Source organism: Erythranthe guttata, chromosome 5 (genome assembly GCF_056151865.1).
Source record: "Erythranthe guttata isolate IM_541 chromosome 5, IM_541, whole genome shotgun sequence".
Taxonomy (NCBI): domain Eukaryota; kingdom Viridiplantae; phylum Streptophyta; class Magnoliopsida; order Lamiales; family Phrymaceae; genus Erythranthe; species Erythranthe guttata.
In genome coordinates, this window is record NC_142537.1 from 15278777 (window position 1) to 15292896 (window position 14120).

General features: G+C 31.2%; 1 non-coding gene and 1 pseudogene across 2 annotated transcripts; one reads left to right on the forward strand and one right to left on the reverse strand.

The window, feature by feature from the left end:
- Positions 1-3187: 3187 nt before the first annotated feature.
- Positions 3188-4758, forward strand: LOC148770734 (bifunctional dTDP-4-dehydrorhamnose 3,5-epimerase/dTDP-4-dehydrorhamnose reductase-like; annotated as a pseudogene). Its single transcript, XR_016031140.1, has 2 exons — positions 3188-3529; positions 4300-4758. The product of XR_016031140.1 is annotated as a bifunctional dTDP-4-dehydrorhamnose 3,5-epimerase/dTDP-4-dehydrorhamnose reductase-like (transcript).
- A 4465-nt stretch (positions 4759-9223) lies between these two features.
- TRNAL-AAG (transfer RNA leucine (anticodon AAG)) lies at positions 9224-9304 on the reverse strand. The gene has a single exon. It is a non-coding gene; the product is annotated as a tRNA-Leu (tRNA).
- Positions 9305-14120: the final 4816 nt, after the last annotated feature.

A 14120-nucleotide genomic window follows, 5' to 3' on the forward strand; every position in this document is an offset into this window, starting at 1 on the left:
CATTAATTTGAATAAAATAGTAAGACTTATTTTAAATAAAGGCGGCGATTATATGCAATCCCCGCGATTACTTGGGGCCGGAACAAATTCAATTTTTCCACTAAATGAATTACTAGAGACTATTATATTCTTACTAAAATACAAAGCCCACAATCACAAAACTCCACAAAATTCTTTTGTGCAAGTCCACACCAACAAAATTCGCTTTATCTTCTTCACAAATCCATTGTACACAATTTTTTCTAAAACATCTCTTTATTTTCTCCAAAAAGTTTCAACACCCAAAACCCTCAAATCTTTCTAAAACATGCAAAGGATGACATTATGGAGTCACAAGACATCAATATGGAGGATTCTAAGGAAAAGTAGAAAACAAACTATGGATTAATGTCTTTTTATAGCTAGGTTATCGATTTTTTAAGTTTTCAAAAAGAAAATTCTCGCAGTCAAAATTCAACACATACATGTCGATTTTTTTAGCAAAATATCGGCATCAACGTCTAGATGTCGATTTTTCGTCAAAAAATCATCATGTACAAGTCGAATTTTCTTCTTTTTCTTCTTGTTCTTCATCTTCCTCCACGTCTTCTTCTTTTTTTTTGTTCTTCTTCCTCTTCCTCTCTTCATCTCAGTTTTCTTCATGCTCTCCTCCTCCTCCTCGTTCTTCCTCCTTCCTCCATCTTCTTCTTCTATTCCTCTTCAAGCATGAAGATTGCACGAAGATTGGGTGACAATGGTATGGCGACGGCGGTCAAGAGATTGTGGTGCGCAATGGGTTTCATCGGCTGCGGCCGTGTGCGGTGTTTCTTCGGTGGCGGATGGGCGGCGATAGTTCTTCTCACCTTATGTTTTTCTCATCCCCCACTAGAGTGTTCCCTCTCATTTTTCCTTTTTTTTTATCTTACAATAATAATAATTAGATCTAACTTGAATGAATAATATCAAAATCAATATTGGGGTTATATTCGTAATTTTCAGTATTGCTCTTACTAAGTTTATTTATATTAGGGTAAATGAGTAATGCACCCCTAATTTGAAAATATATATGAGGAGGTCCAATATTTTTTTCCGCCCTAATAAAAAACCCAAATTCTAATATTAATTTGTGAGACCTCCTGAACAACTTAATGTACCTGTTTTTACCCTTTTAATTTCAATATAATACATGCCCTAGCCCCCTAGCCTTCTCTCTCTTCCACTCACACGTCTCAGCCGTTACATCTCTCTCTTCATCTCTCTCTCTCTAACTTTCTCTCTCTATCCACAATCCCTTCACGGTCCACCTTTGTTCCCCCCACCGATGTTTCCCCCACCGCCTTGTGCCGTACCTTTTCGCCGTGCTCGGCCGCCAAATTACCGCCTTGAATCACCCGTCCAAATCGAGTAGACTTGATGATGCCAAAAACATGATGGGTGAGGGTTTGTTTGTTTTAAATTAGTTTTAAATCTCTTTCTACTTTCCTTTGATGAGATGATTTCTACATTATTGTTTATTTTCTTCTTCTTTTTTGGTTGAGGGAGGGCTCAAACCAAATCTACCGTGTTTTTAAAGATCTATGGACAATTAATATTAAAATCATTTCTTTAGATTAATTTGATTTTTTATTATGTTTAATTCTCATTTTTATTATAAATCATATGTATTTTTACCTTATCTTTTTCATTTTTGTTATCGCTTAACCAATAATTTGATAAATTTTACATAAAAAAGGATAAAGTATAAATCTAATTAAGTGTTTAAGGGTTTATTTGATTCTACACCCACTTAAATACATTGGGTGATTATTTACCGTAAATTTGCACAAAATCAAATGCACACCCATTTGCATGTATGTTTAGTGGGAAGTTATTTCACCAAGAAATTGTATTGAGAAGTAATTTATATAGAATTTGTGATGCGTCTATTTGTATCAAGCGCCCTGGATATGTAAATGTTCAAGATATAATATTACTCCCTTATGTAGCAATCGTCGACAATACATAACATGTTTCTAGCTTAACATAATCAATTGATTTGTGTATTGGATTAGAAATCGAGAGGAATCGCAGATATCTTCTAAAAATTCTACATAACTTTCAAGATGAAAGTTATTCAATCAATGGTTAAAATTCATCCAATAGTGTGGCATTTCAATGACCTTCAGTAATAAAGGTCACAGCACAACTAATGCCTCATTAGAATTCTACAAAAATATGAATCATGTTTTTAGTGTAACAAAGTGAAAGGATCAAAGTTAAGGGACCCTTAGGATGGGTCCATTGTCCAGATATATGTACAAAATTTATACATGTGGATGTGTGCTTTTATCTATAGATTAATGTTGTAAAATCATCTAATGTATCATACCAGAAGTACCATTTATAATTTGTTATTTTGCACACAAAAAAAACTAATAAAAATGAAATTGTCTTTATTATTCAATTAAGGGTGCATTGTTAATGATTTGTTGTGTTATGAGGGTGTAAAGTGTTACTATTGTTTTTTAAGGCTGCAAAACGCCAAAATACTTCATTTAAGGGGTGCAAAATGGAATTAATCCAAATTTTAACCCAAACAAACATTGTCATTATATATTTATGGAACAAATGCACTTCGCCCCCTAAAAATTTTAGTTTTCGCACCTACCCTCTACGAATTAAAATATGAGATTATATATCCCCCTTCCAAATTTGGTTATAGGTGCCCCAAATGGACTTTCCGGCATTATTTTCACCGATATTCTCATGTCTCCGTCAACTAAAAGGGCATTTTCGTCCTTTCAGGGTATTTATACAATTTTGCAATCGAATCGCCAATTTTTTAATTCTTTATAACCCACAATTACACAATTGAGCTCCAAAATTGGGATTGCGTTTTTCTCTTCAAAGGCAAAAGTTTTTTAACAAGATAAGATTATTCACGCGTTCCATTCTTTGTGTTTAATATTCAATTGGTGGAGCTGCAATTTATGGGTGTTTGAATTTCTGACTTTCTTTTCATTTTTGTTGGACGAGGAAAATCAATGTGGATTTTATGGGTTTTAAACATTGCCTCTTTTCATTTTGTTACACAAATTGCATATTGGTTTCGTGGGGTTTATACATTAGCTCTTACCTCTATTCTCTTTGTGCATTCATTCTCCCCGTTTCCAACTCATACTTTTTAAATCTATGGGCGGGATCACCATAATAGCTGACAATCGAAGAAGAAACTGAAGATTCTTACAATTTTTTTACCACAATCTGCAGAATGTGTTGCAGAATGTGTTGAGAGAAAAAATCATAAATTTGTGTTATGTTCTGAAATAAGGTAATGGGTCGGGTTTTTTGTTCTACAATACTAAAAGTGGAGACAATACGGACAAATGTTGTCGGCACGCTGACGCTCGCTGACGTGTGCAGGGAGAAGGGACTGGTGTTGATTAACTACGCAACGGGTTGCATCTTCGAGTACGATTCGGGTCACCCGCTCGGGTCGGGCGTCGGGTTCAAGGAGGAGGACACACCCAACTTTATCGGATCCTTCTACTCCAAGACCAAAGCAATATTGGTGAGTTCTTCTTATTTGATCTTTGTCTTATACGTTTGTTAATGTGTTGTAGAACTTGTACTTGACTCTTAAGTCTTAATGTGTGATTGTTTTATCGGGTTGGCTTTGAGAGTATTATTCTATATGGGAACTGGTGAATTAATTTTGCGGATTTCCGATTCGAATATTTCCGATTTTGGAACAATATTTTTCATTTAGAATCCTGAAAGTTCCCATTTCCCATTTTTTCGATTTTTTTAGAATGGAATACATATTAGATTCAGGTTTTCTATTCAATTTTAGTTTCCAAAAATATTTCTAAAAAGTTCCATTTTTCCTTTCCGAAAGTACATTTATATTATCAATACATTTATATTATCAATATTATTACCTATTGCGTATTATAGGTAACTGAAGGAATGGAATTCGGAATTTTGCCAACTCCAATCCAAAAAAATCCGGTTTAGGAACAATATTATTCATTCCAAATTTTCCTTCTTCTTTTTTCAGAACGTGATTAGTAATTAGTGTTTTCGCTTCCGATTTTGTGTTTTTGGAATTTTTCATGAATTGCTAATTTCGATAGGATCCGTCCGATTTCCACTTTACTAGAGTTTGTGAAAGTACCGCTTGTTTATCGAAAATACTTTACAAATCTTGCAATATTGCAAGTATAGGTATAGTTTGTCCCTTCGAAATGTGGAGATTGATTATCCATGCTAGAAATTATTGTGTAATTTGTATCTTAGAGCATACGTTTTTTTATTGATTACACTAATATGATTGTCAAGGTTGAGGATTTATTACACAACTATGAGAACGTGTGCACATTGCGAGTGAGGATGCCAATTTCATCGGATCTTTCAAACCCTTGTAACTTCGTCACAAAAATCACAAGGTATGAGAAAGTGGTGGACATGCCGAATTAAATGACAATATTAGACGAGCTTCTTCCAATATCAATTGAGATGGCAAAGAGAAACCTCACCGGAATATGGAACTTCACTAATCCGAGAGTTGTAAGCCACAACGGATATGAGAGATGTACCGCGAGTATATGAACCCGAATTTCACTCTAAAGACTTTCAATCTTGGGGAACAAGCTAAGGTGATTGTTGCCCCTAGGAGTAACGATGAACTTGATGCATCTAAATTGAAAAATTTAATGGCAAAGAGGCCCATGACAAGAGCACTTAATTAAAAAAATGATTTTCAACTTTTTTGTCTTTCAAATATTTCCAAAAATCATTTTATATATATCAAAATTACTCTCAATTCCTTGAAACCCAATTCAACTCCAATTTCATGATTTATACCTCAATTTAACTCAATTTCACCAATTAACCAATTTTGACCCCAATTTTGACCCGCCACCACGGAGACCGCCGATTAGCCCAATTATTTTAATCAATATTACTGTCTTGGCTGCTAAATTACTGTCGCCATCAGTTATTTAACTGTCGAAGACAGTAATTTAACAGTTAATTGACTCTTTATTTCCTTAAAAAAAATTATTTTAATTAATATTACTGTTTTCGCTGCTAAATTACTGTCTTCAACAGTAATTTAACTGTCGGATACAGTAATATAACTATTAAATGACTTTGTTTTTTTTTTTTTTGAAATTTTGTTTTTTCTTAAAAAAAAATATTATTGTCTTGGCTGCTAAATTACTGTCTTTAACGGCAATTTAACTGTTTGAGACAATAATTTTACTGTATTAATTAATTTTATCGTCTTAGCCTGCAATTTTGCTGTGTTTGACCATATTATTACTGTCTCCGACCATAATATTATCGTCTCATGCAATAATATTAGTAATATTACTGTTCGTGAAAATAATATTCATAATATTACTGCCCTTAACAGTAATTTAGCAGCCAAGAGAGCAATCTTAATTAAAATAATTTTTTCTAAGGAAAAAAAAATCAAAAGAAAAAGTCAACGCCATAAACCGGCGGTTGATCGGCTGGAAAAAAAAATTCAGAAAAAAAAATTTCAAAAAAAAAGTAAATAAAAAAATTAAAATAAAAAAAATCAACGCTGGAATCTGACCGGAAATAAAAATCAGAAAAAAATTATTTTTTGAAAAAAAAATATTTTCAAAAAACCTATTAAAATGGGGCTTAGTGATATATTTATTTAAATCCAGGGTCAATGTGAGGAAGTTAGAGTATAATGGATGAAATTGATAAAAATTAAATTATTGAGGGTATTTTAGACTAAAGACATGTGAATGAGTTTATTTAAAAGACTGTTTTTTTGGTAGACCAATGTGCATTTAAGTCCCTTGTCATGTCCCTCTTTGCCATTTGCAGATACTATGGACAAGTGACTATAAAGTACCTCTTTTTTTATTTTTTTAATCACCTAATAAACCTATGTTTCACGAACACTTCGATCCAACACGTGTTTCTACATTTCGAAAACTAAAATTCAATGCATGGCACCTGTCGAAAATATTTTGAGGTTGTTTTCATAAATATTTAAAATTTCCGGGGATATTAATGTAAATAATGAAAAAATGGAAATGCGTTTCACAAAAAAAAAAAAAATCCAAAACTCATTTTAAATAAAAAAAATGGAATTGCAAACGCTTTAAAAAAATCTTAAATCTTATGTCACTTTTTTTCACTTCTAGTGATGTTCTAATTTTAATACAAAAATAAATAAATATCCCATGAATGCAATGTGTGGAATGTTTGGATTAAAACTTGTAAATTATATATAATTTGTAGATACAAATATGTAATTGAAGATAAATATATAACTTAAACATTATAATATTTTTTTTATAAATTATGAATGTACTCCTATATTTTTAACACATTCTCCCCACATTCATGTATCTAACTTTTTTGAGATGTTTGGTTATGTTTTCAATGGGAATTTCTAGTTTTTTAAATTTCTGATGAAAAAAGTAGATTATTGGTTTTTGTGTAGAAAATGGGAATATGTTTGGATGAAGGGGTATTTTTAGTTATATGTAGGTGTAGAAATGAGAATATGTTTGGTTGTGGTGAATTTTCTCTACGAAAGTACGTGCAAAAGTAAAATATAATGATTGAGGATGATGATAGTGATTATTATTATTATTATTATTATTATTATTATTATTATTATTATTATTAGTATTATTATTATTATTATTATTATTATTATTATTATTATTATTATTATTATTATTATTATTATTATTATTATTATTAGTATTATTATTATTATTATTATTATTATTATTATTATTATTATTATTATTATTATTATTAGGGGTCTTAAGATATAAATCCCTGGTGACAAATCTTATTAGAACTAAATGACAAGTGTAACTAAAATTTGCTTCACATCTTTTATTAAATTTGTTCAAAAAGTGCCCCTCCACTCACAAATTCGAAATTACCTAAATTGTAAATATACTATGATGAACTATAGTATTATTTAACATTTTTAAGTTTGCATCTAGCATTTTTTTTTACGTGGAACACGTTGTTTTTATTTATTTATTTTTTATTATTATATAAAAATCTATTTTTTTCCCGTTCTTTTCTACATAAAGTGAAAATTGTGATTTTTTTTAATTTTTTCGGTCGTAGACATCTTCAGAAACCCATAGGAAACTGTAGTAATCCATAGTCACTCATAGACATCTTGAAACCCTAAGACATCTTGAAACCCTAACTCCTCCTACAAACCTTAGCCGTCAAACCCATAGACACCCATAGACATCCAAATCGATTTTTTTTTTTAAATTTCCCCACCAAACCCTAGATCCGTTCATCCACCACCACCATCCACCACCATCCACCACCACCACCATCACCGAGCGCCACCATCACGCCATCATCCATGCCCAACACTGTCGCCGCGCCTTCCACCATAGATCTAACCTTAAACCACCATAGTTGTCGTCTCTTTGCCTCTACAATCATCCGTTTATTGCCGCCGTCTCCACCGCCATAACCACCACCCCTCTCAATAGTGGATTGGAGTGGTGGAGAACGAAAGAGACAGAGAGAGATAGCGATATCGAAAAATAGAGAGATAAAGATTGAGAGAGGGAGAGAGAGAGCGAGATGCGAGAGAGAGGGAGCGAGATTGAGAGAGAGAAGAAAAAAGAAAAATAAATCTGGGAGAAACGTGACTTTAGGATTTATGGATTTAGGTTAAGGGTAAATTAGGAATAAAAGAAAAATTGAGGATGTGACTCATATTTATTTTTCTAAAAAGGATTTAGTTCATAGAAAAATATTAAGGTTGTATTCCACATCTAATTATGTTTCCAACTAGGGACCTCTAGCATATTACCCTTTATTATTATTATTATTATTATTATTATTATTATTATTATTATTATTATTATTATTAGTAGTAGTAGTAGTAGTAGTAGTTGTAGTAGTAGTAGTAGTAGAAGATAGAGAAATTGGGAGGAAAGAGTGTTTAATATTAATGAGGAGAGAGAAATGGGAGGAGAGAGAGAGTGTGTGAATATTAATGAGGAGAGAAAAATGAGTTGATGGACTAAAATATATAGGTTAATAATAGGTTTTAGTAGGTTTGAAAATTGAAAAACATATAAATAGTGTTTTTTCAATAGAAATTTGATAAGAAAAAATGGGATTTTCTGGATAAAATTATGAAACAAACACGATCTCGGTTTTATGAATAGTATAGAACTGGAAAGTATAGATACAAATATATAATTGAAGATAAATATGTAACTTAAACATTATAATATTTTTTAGAAATTATGGATGTACCCCTATATTTTTAATATTTACACATTTCCTCATATTCATGTATCTAACTTTTTGGAAAACGAAATTTTCCGTATCCGTTTCCCATGTCCGCGTTCCTGTATCAATACTACATAGTTGTAAATCAAGTCTAACACACTCACACACATGCTAGAAAATCTGGTCATCCATCACTTCTAATAATGCGACAAATAAATTATCCTTCCTTTTCTTCAGAATATGATGAAATGAATTTGAATATTTTATTATGCATTATATTTGACCATATAATATTGATTATAAATATTTTTTACAAGGATAAAAACTAGAAATTTGTACATTGTGATCAAATTAAATTTGTGTCTCACACTAGGCATATTAGGCAAGTGTGTAGACCCATACAAAATAAAAGCATTTTTGTAATAAACGCCTCAGATTTATATTAAAAAAAAAACTGTACAAATAAATTATCCTTCCTTTTCTTCAGAATATGATGAAATGAATTTGAATATTTTATTATGCATTATATTTGACCATATAATATTGATTATAAATATTTTTTACAAGGATAAAAACTAGAAATTTGTACATTGTGATCAAATTAAATTTGTGTCTCACACTAGGCATATTAGGCAAGTGTGTAGACCCATACAAAATAAAAGCATTTTTGTAATAAACGCCTCAGATTTATATTAAAAAAAAAACTGTACAATATGAGATTTCAAATAATTTTATATGAGATTTCAAATAAAAAATGTTATGTAAAATTCAGAGTTTATATAAAAAGTGTATATAATACGAAAAAAATATATATATAAGTAATGAACAATATGAGATTTCAAATAATTTTATATAAGATTTCAAATAAAAAATGTTATGTAAAATTTAGAGTTTTTGTATTATAAGATTTCAAATAAAAAATGTTATGTAAAATTTAGAGTTTTTGTAAAAAGTGGTGTAAATGTAAAAATTAATACTAAATTGTTGACAGTGGGATTCGAACCCACGCCCTTTCGGACCAGAACCTTAATCTGGCGCCTTAGACCAACTCGGCCATATCAACTTATTGATAATTTAATACGCTCTCCTGCTTATCAATATACATTACTACAGAAAACAAGATTTTTTTTTAAAGAAAAATGAAATTGTTGGCTGTGCGATTTCAACCCACGCCCTTTTGAACTAGAATCTTAATCAAATCCACACCCATTGAGATCAGAACTTTAATCTGGCGCCTTAGACCAACTTGACCATATCAACTCATTGGACGTGTTGACAATATATTTTATACAAAAAACATAACTTACTCATATGAGAACAAATACTTGCAACATTTAGCCATAAATTAACACTTCTCTTGCTTATTCGATTTTTGCCACTCGCAAATATGCTAAGTTCGAAAGTACACGAGAGTAAGTACGCAAGTGATTAAGAAAGAACACAAGTGCTCGAGAATGCTAAAAATAATTTATTGAAAGGATTATTGGATGATTACAACTGAATGAGACTGCCCTTTTTTATACAAATTCACCTCCTTAACGGATGGTGGTGATCATCTTAATCTAATAGCTAAGATTAACTTCTACGAATTTCTACCACATATATACAATCGAAGTTTCCCTAGGTATTTCTGCATTAAATGGAGGATGCTAGAAGATATCTCTACAATTGTGCCTAATAGTAGTCCAGTACACATAACCACGGGTTGGGTCGGACCCAAACCCGACCGGCCCCGGACCGAACCCGACCACCGTGGACCCGGGCCCGAGTTTGCATGGGTCGATTTCGGGTCTTATTTTTGTCGACCCGAGACCCAAGTACCCGACCAAGGGACCCGAAATTTTTAATGTGCAAATATCACGAAAATGCAGTGGTTGTGTAGAGTACTAGCCATTCGGACGAAACAACTTATGGTAATATTACTAACTATAAACATATAAATATGAATAAAATTGAAAATGATTATAATAATTCAATAGCTAATGTTTAATAAATTATTAATTGTCAAAATCACTATTCTTAATGTTAAAAATCTCCACTAATAACAAATGTATATATATATATATATATATATATATATATATATATATATATATATATATATATATATATATATATGTTTTTTTTAATTTTGAAAAATATAAAGGATTACGGTTTAACCCGTGTAATTTAAGAGAAATATTGAATTTTGAATTTTTTTGAAATTTTGAAAAATCTCTCAATTATTATTTTCACTTATAAATAGTTAAATACCTACAACCCAATTTTCACTAATTTATTTTCACAACCTTCATTTTATTTAGTTTATTTCTCAAAGTCTAAATCGTTTCAATTTTTCTAAAAATGTTGGTAAAAATTTCTTCTACTATTCATTTCGACAAAATACAACGCTCGCATCCGGAAAAACCAAACAAAATGCAAGTGTTGCACGGTAATTACATTTATTCATTCTAAATTATTTATTGCATATTAATATTGCTTTTTTTTTTATAGAAAAATTACAATTTTGAATTCACAATTGATTATGGTTCATTACTACGGCATGTACAAGAGAAGCATCCGATTGAATTCGACTCCCCTCAAATACAAACGCCACTGTCAACCGAAGACACGTTTATATATACCGATTTTGAACTAAGCATGTATCAATAATTGAACGACACAAGCACAATGCGTGTAAAACTTCGATTGAAACGTGGATAATTTCTTCAATAATAATTTGAAGTTAAAAATTGTTGATTATTTAAATTCAATTTTTTTCGTAATTCTTAATTTAGAGTTAAGCACAAGTATTTTTCAAGTTCCAATTTACCTTTTTTTTATTTATTGTAATTCTATAAAAAAAAAAGAATATTTGAAAAACCAGTTGGACCTGGATCCGACCCGGATCCACGTGGCCCCGTCCCAGGCCTGCCTCCCCACAGGTCAGTTTTGGGTCCCATTAAAGTTGGATCCGGATTCGGCAGGTTTGACCCTACTCGGGGCCATGTCTACCTAGTAAGATCATTTTTCATTGGGCTTGCTTGGTGGATCAACTTTAATCCCCTTCATTTCATAAGAAACGGACGGACCGTGACAAGAAGGTAACAATAAACATATTTTGTTCTTTATATATTTTCTAGAATTTACCTATTTAATATATACGACTAGGGACTGCAATTTGACCTGCACCGATAGGGATGACAATGAGTAAGGGTTTGTCGGGTAACCGTGTTTATTGGAACCGACTCATAACCGATCCGCATAAATATATTATATTTAATAATTATTCTATATACAAATTAATTTAGGATTTCATTCATCAAACTTCCAACTTTCATCCTGTATATTCTCATTTGCCGATTTTTCGCTGTTTCACTTTTTTGAATCTTGTTTCTCGTAAGTAATATCTATCAAACTTGTCGACCACGGCTAGTCATCTTGCCTTCTGAATTTTTGAATTTTTTTTATTGTAGAAGTTAAATATAATTAATTATATAATTTTATTATTCACTTTATATCACTTGTACAATTTTTTTAAATATTGTATTTTAATTTTGAGATTTTTTTATTAAATATACAAGCAAAATATTATGAAAGTTCAATATATAATTTATTTTTTTATGTTAACGGGTCTAGCGGATCTGGCTGGTCTGAACCGTTTAATTCGGGTATGAGTTGGGGTGGATCCGAGTCTAAGCTAAAACGGGTCTGGATTTATATATTTTTCGCGAATCGGATCTTGGGTTTAGATAAACCCGTCCTATAATCGACCCGCTGCCATTCCTATGCACCAATGAATCCCCGCTCCGCCCCACTCCACCCAGAAATTCCTGGGTATTAACCGCCCCAGTAAAAATATGGGGCGGGGATTGAAAAAAAATTGACCGGATACGGGGATGACAACGGGTTTGTAGGTACCCACCCCGCATGATATTATATATATATATATATATATATATATATATATATATATATATATATATATATATATATATATATATATATATACATGTATACATACATATATACATACATATACATATATATATATATATATATATATATATATATATATATATATATATATATATGGGGTCATTAGCAATAAACCCCTCATATAGATAATAAATGGTGATATGTCCAACCCTTAAATCTTTCTTTGTGATAACCCCCTAGAATTTGTATTTCCAATTCTACCCTTATGTCAATTAACATAATTAGTCTCAATTATTCCTTTTTTCACTATTTCCATAACAATAATCTTAATCCTAAAAATCTACTTCCAAATTTCTAAAAATTTGCTACCAAATCAAAAAATAGGATTTTTTTTTGTATTATTTTCGGATTTTATAGCCACTTTTTTATTATTTATTATTTTTTAATATTTTTTTAATAAAAAAATATATTTTTTTAATTTTTTTTAAACAAAAATTTGATTTTTTTTTTTCTCGACAGATTTACAACTCCGAATATGACTATAGTTGAATATGGCTATTATGTGACTACGCTGTGTATAATAGTGTAATTAACATATTGTAGAAGCATAATTATTAATATAACAGTAAGAATATGACTACTATGTGAATGTGACTGTGCTTTGTAAAACATTATAATTAACAGACAGTAGAAACATGAATATGACTATTATGTGACTACAGTTTGTATAACATAATGAACATGATAGTGGGAATATGACTATTATGTGACTAGCAACTGCGTAATGTGACTACAAGTAATCAGCACTTGAAAAAACTTGCAATATTAACAGCAAAATACATTGCAAAAAGAAAAAAAAATGACTATGAAAAAACGAAAATAACTAATGTGATCCTTCAACAATGGCCATCGAACATGTTTTTTTGTTGCGGTATCCAACTCGGTTGCACCGACTGCACTTAATCTTCCGTTTGATCTTCTCTGTTAAATATGACTACACTGTTGAACATATGCAGCACCACAAAAAAAAAAAAAAACAAATATAACTAAGTTGTTAAACATGACTACTCTGTCAAACGTGACTACTCTGTAAAATACATTGCACCACAACCGACTAATCTCGTAATTCAATAGATTTTCCAGATCTAAACATTCAGGATATGTAGAATAACACAAAAATTAATAAAATCAAGAATAATTGAAAATCAATGTATTCGTTCATAACAAACAAATAATAGAACTAAAAATCCAGATCCATAACATATTCTATTGCTAGTTCGACAATTAATTCGAGAAAAATAAAAAATAAAATTTACCAATTAATATAGTATATATTAGTATTCCGCGTTGAGAGAAGGGAAATCTCCATATAGAAATCCGACGGAGGCAGCGACAAGGTGGGGGAGGCGCCGCCGCCAATTGTACCAGGCGTCGATGTGGTGGTGTTCGACGAGGGGGGAGACGATCTCCAACATCGGCGGAGAAGGGCCTCATGCAACGGGTTTCGGCGGCGGCGTTTGAAGGGTGACTCCGGCGGCGGCGGTCTACAGATGTGAAGAAGAAGGAAAAAGAAAAAATAAAAAATAAAAAAAAAAAGAAAAAAAAAGCTGTAAACAGAGAGAAATAGCGAGAGAATGAAAGAGAGAGAGGCGAGAACCGAGAGAATGAAATTGAGGGAGAAATAAAATTGTATTATATTAAAAACCTAACACATAGGGGCACTTTAGTCTTATCATGGCTGGTAAGGGGGGTCTCACTAATTTAGATTGGAATGTGGGTTATGGGAAAAGTCTTTAAAGTCAATTGGGTTTAGTTCAAAATATTTTCTAAATAAGGGGTGTATTGCATATTTCCCATATATATATATATATATATATATATATATATATATATATATTATATTAAAATATAAATAATTAAATATTTTAACATTACTCACCCTAAATAATGTTTTGGACTTT